Source organism: Lissotriton vulgaris, chromosome 1_1 (genome assembly GCF_964263255.1).
Source record: "Lissotriton vulgaris chromosome 1_1, aLisVul1.2, whole genome shotgun sequence".
Classification (NCBI taxonomy): Eukaryota; Metazoa; Chordata; class Amphibia; order Caudata; family Salamandridae; genus Lissotriton; species Lissotriton vulgaris.
In genome coordinates this window covers 1,501,493,377-1,501,498,820 of record NC_141685.1, presented here as the reverse complement: position 1 = coordinate 1,501,498,820, position 5,444 = coordinate 1,501,493,377, and the positions used below count along the sequence as shown (strand labels likewise).

Sequence of the window (5,444 nt, the reverse complement as noted above, 5' to 3'; positions counted from 1 at the left end):
AGAGATTTTTTCATTTATGCCAGATGTGAACAGTCAAAACAGTGTTTTTATGCAAAATAAAAACAGAGGGAACTCATGAGAATAATAGATTCATTTGGGAGGCAACACCTTCTGAACTGCATCTTCACTATGACCGCATTGTAGATTGGCGAAACCATGCTTTATCCCCATTGGTCATACATGTAGAATGTTGGGCATATTTGAGTTTCTTCACCTTCCCTGTCTTGGCAAAATATTGTCTAATACTTATAACAGTGAGCCCTGCACTTCAGCTATGACTTCCAAAAACAGAAAGGCTAGTGCTTTCCAAAGGAAATCTAGTGAGAAGAAATCTATGGCATGGTATTATCGAAGTAATTTTGTCCTGTCCTGGATGCAAGCAGAGCAATACAATGGTATCTCAATAAGGGTTTATTTTTCAAAGTGTGTTGACAATAGCATATCTATTTCCACGTATGTTCTTTTTGCTATCACATGCTGCCACCTATGTTTTGTTTTATCAGTTTTGAGTTGGCTAATATGTTTTAAGAGTCAAACCACCACAATGCCAACTATTTTTACATATGTTTGTTTCCCTTTCAATATATGAAGAGAATGTATATTTTCTACTATCAGCATCAGTTATTTAGGAGACTAAAATGTTAATGAATGCTCCCACACATTGTGTTTTCCTGGGCATTTCAGTTTCTCTCTATGTACAGTTTACTTTTCAGTGAGTCATGAGGCAGTGCTACACTATGGTGAACTGGACTTTTCTATTTTATGTCAGTGGAATGACTGGTATTCTCAATTCATTACTTGGTGTCCTTTCCTAAACAGGGTCTAGTCAGCTTTCAACAAGTGTCATAATGGATAGCATAGACTTTCTGTGTTGTACTACAGCAGTCTGTATTAGGTGTCGTCAGTAGGTACTTGTGAAAAGCCTAGCCACTGTATCCACTAGTGCTTTAATTTAGAATCCTTATATTCTAAAACTCATAGGGGACAATTGTAATTTTGGAAATTCTTTTTAACTGCAGGATCATTGTTCCTGTTAAGACTGATACATATGTCTTCCGCTGCTTGATTTGTGAGAAGAATGTCTCCTGTGGACATCAAGGAGAGATTGATCTGAAATGCAGTAAAGTTTATATATATCTTCAGGGCATAAAAACTAAAATGAAGCTCATCTCAGGCTACATGTCAAAGAAGAGTTCCAATGATAACTCCCTTGCCAGAGAGGGTCGTGAATACAATTCACAGGATTTGTGGCAGAGCACAATGTGCCCTTTGCTGCTGATTATCATTTGGGCAGCCTCATAATTACATGTTTCGTAGACTCTAAAATCGCATAGGGTTATGTTTGTGCTAGAACGAAAGCAACATGTGTAATAAATGATTCTATTGCACCAGAGTTATTGACTGATTTAGGGCTGATATGACATCCTCAGCTTATAGTCTGTGTGTTGATGCTTAGCGATGATCAAAGCATTGAAAAAATAAACTCCATAACTGTACGCATTTTTTATATGATGCAGGATTTGGTATGCTGCAAATTAGTTTACGTGTTCAAGCAAGGAAAATACAGCTGAAGTTATATTTACTGCAGTATCCATTGTAATGGAAAAGCATATCACCCATTGGGAAAATTGTATTGGCTTTGGCGTAGATAGTACCTCAGTGAATGCGGGATGGCAGAACCCTGTTAAAACTAGAGTACTGTCTTTCAATTCTAATGTTTATTTCATGGCTTGCCAACGCCACATGGCTCACGATGCAGCATCCCATGCAGTTCCTGCTTTCTGTTCTATATTGAAACATTTTGATATAGAAGAATTGCTTGTAGATGTCTAATTCTGGTTTGACTAATTTTCAAAACGTAAAAATATGTATGCTGAATTCTGCCAATTTGTTGATTCAGATTGCCGCCGGAGGATGACATTTATTTCTGTGAGATGTGTAGGAATGTCCACATGTTTGGATAGACTGATTATTCAGTTTGCTGCTCTGGGTTCATACTTCCTATCAACACCAGACAGTGACAGAACAAGTAAGGCCAGGTTTAGGAGACTTGTTAAGAGTTTTGAGAAACATATGGCTGAGGTCCACTGCCTATATCTTCAGGCTGTGCTACCTGTTTTTGTCAATTTGAACCTTTTGCTTCAAAGGGAAGATCCAGTCATTCACATTCTATACGATTCCATTATTGAACTAATTCTGCTCTTGAGTAGAGTGTTTCATGTAGATGTCATACAGTCATTCAAGGGGAGCTCAGATGCCAGTTTACCTGATTTAACATCAAAAGAATGCCAGATCCCAGATTCAAGTCTTTATGTTGGCATTATCGTGGGAGAAAAGTTAAGAAACATGCTACAAAGTGGGCACATTGCTTTCTATGAAGCAGTAGGCAGCTTACACAAGAATGGAGTAAATAATGATTTGAATGTCCTTCCAGTTAATGACAATGTGGTCAAGCATGTACAGGTCTTTAACTTTTTGGAGAAAATAAACATAGTTCTTGTTGGAACGGGTTGCGAACTACCTCAAGTTTGCAGAGCAGGTCTTAGTTTCATTAGAGCAAGAATTTGTAAAATACCAAGTCACCAACTTTGAGGACATATAAAAAAAATGGAAGAGAAAGGGCTGCTATTGAAATAAATTGTGGTACTGATGAGGTTGTCACTTACAGGATGGATGTAATTTGGCATTCAATACTCACAGAATTTACTGTTGACACTCAAAGAAGAAAGAAGAAAGTTTTTCCCTATAGTAAAAGTAGCCAAACTTATCTTAACCAAATTCACCCTCAGTTTATCACATGATAGAAGAATGTCTTCTATATATATTGTTTAATGTATTTGTATTAATGACAAGCTGCTACATTGTACACACTTTTACAAACACTGGTGACCATAATTGAATCAATGGTGTGAAAACATACAAGAGATCTTGAGTTTTTTCAAAAGCGTGACAATATTAACAAGATCCAAATTACAATGAGACTATCCCGAATCTTGTCTATAATTATTCTATGGGGGCTCAAATATACCACCCCTATACTCGTTCCAGTTGTCCTAAATCTGCACCACTTTTTGGGACATCCTCCAGATTTGTGCACTGTCCGCTCTATATATTTAGGAGACACAAATTTATGCTATAGTCAATTTTGTGACCCATTACTCCCTCCATTCTTTTCATCACTGCGGACAAATACTTCTGTATATCTCTACATTCCCAAATGATATGTATGAAAGTTCCTTCCTGTCCACATCCCCTCATGCATTCTGCCCCAGGTCTATTGCCCAGCCTTACCAGCGCCGGGCTGGCAAGATACGTTCTGTGAAGTACATTCAATTGTACAAGTCTAAGCCTGGAGGGGATAGTGGTCTCCTTGGGGGAGGCTAATGCTTGTATCCATTCCTCATCCTCCAATCCCGCTACATCATGCTCCTATCAGGCCCGGAGCCTTAGGAAGGGGTCAGACACATTATTGATTAGTTTCTTATAAGTCAGTGAAATTTACTTTTCTGGCATGTGTCCATCCAAAACCCTGTCTTCTAATGTGGTGGACTCTGGCAAAGTCACACCCTTCATTATAAAAATTTGTAGTGCATTCCTGATCTGGAAGTACCTGAAGTACTCAGTGCTTGAAACGTCATACTCAGTTTGCAGTTGGGTGAAAGTGACAATTCCTCCTGCCCTCTATAAATCTCCGACCCTGGAAACCCCGATTAAGTACAAACGGTCGAAACCTTTAGTGTGTCTCAAATTACCCAGTTGTTTCGCTTCCCAAAGCGGGGTGGCCTGTGTGATCCTACCCTCCCAGCCCAGACTTCTCATCGCACCCGCTAAACTGGAACACATGTAGAGTAGGGCCTGACAGTTTCACCTTGGTGGGACTAACATATAGAGGTCCCATGAATCTAAGCCCAGGAAGCAGCCACCTATCTATTTGATATCCAGGGTACTCTTTCGGTCTATACTAAGCATGGGCGGAAAATCCGTTTCGCTCGCGGATTTTGCGGATTTTTGGTAAATTCGCAATCCGCGAGATTCGCGAATCTCCCGCAAAATCCGCAAATCCGCGAGCAGCGGATTTTGCTCGCACTGTTCGCGTGAGTTCGCGGCTACCCAGTACAACTTCGTGCCCCGCGAATAAGTGCAAAATTGCAGAAATACGATCTTAGCAAAACTGAAACTACTTACCAGGTTCAAAAGTTCAGGCTCATCATTAGTAGCCATTTCCTATAGTGCTTCCTGAGGGGCCCCTCCAGAGTTCAGTTGCCAGTTGCAAGTATTATGTGACCCTGCTCTGAACCTCAGAATAGTTACACATATGCCACAAAGGTCCTGAATTACAGCTAAGGGAGACAAGCAGGAGCCAGGCTGGAAGTTCAAATCCATTAGTCAGCCCCTAATTCATTATTGACAGTTGGGGCAGGGCAGGTGTTGTAACTAATTTTGCAACAATGAAAGCACTTAGCAAGTGCAAAAGATCACTAATCAGGAAGCACTAAGGAAGCAGGTGCCAGCTAAAAAAATATTCTGTGACACATTAATCAGCCCCAAATTAATTCAGGTCACTTGAGGCAGGGAAGGTGTGCTTGCGTTGCCACAATAATGTACACTGACTGGACAACCAGAGGGTGCTGTGATGAAACAGAGGGTGGCATGGCTGGGCCAGAGGGTGGCATGAGTAGTCAGAGAGTGGCAGTGGTGACAGAGAGTGGCAGTGATGAAGAAGAGTGTCCCAAACAGGGTGGACACTTAGAAACAACAAGTTCGCGAAACTTGCGACCCGACAGGTAAGTTCGCAATTTGCGACATTGTACAAAACGCTCGCGAACTGGCAGAAACCCGCGCAAACACCAAAAAAAAAAAATTCGCGGATTTTGCAGGATGCGAGTTCGCAAATCCGCAAAATTCGCGAACGCGAGATTCGCAAAATTCGCCCATGCTTAGTCTATACATGCAATGATTAATTGCTGTGATTTGTGCCACCCAATACTATCTTTTAATAACCGGGAGCCCAATTCCCTCTTCATACCACCCTCTTGTAAGCTTATGAATGGATATTCTAGGTGGCTTTCCCTCCCATAACAGTTCTCTTTGGGTCTTTTCTATAGATTTAAAGTAATCAGCCCCCATAAGATGAGGTGTGTTCTGCAACACGCATAAAAAGAGTGGTAGGGACATTATTTTAAATAGTGCTGCATGTCCCAACAGGACAGCTGAAGAGACTTCCAGTGTACAACATCACTTCGAAGTCTTTTCAGCGGGGGCAAGAGATTACAGCTGTAGAAATGGGCCGGGTCTTTAGAAACATATTCCAAGATATTTGAATTCTGTCACACTGTGAGCGATAGTGAACCCTTTAGGCAAGGAGAAAAATACACAGTTGGGAACATAAATGACTGTTTTGGACCAGTTTATACTATATCCGGAATATCTCCCAAACACAATAA

General features: G+C 40.8%; 1 pseudogene; it reads left to right on the top strand.

Annotated features, from left to right (window-relative positions):
* The first annotated feature begins 1,599 nt into the window (after positions 1-1,599).
* Positions 1,600-2,801, top strand: LOC147750722 (uncharacterized; annotated as a pseudogene).
* Positions 2,802-5,444: the final 2,643 nt, after the last annotated feature.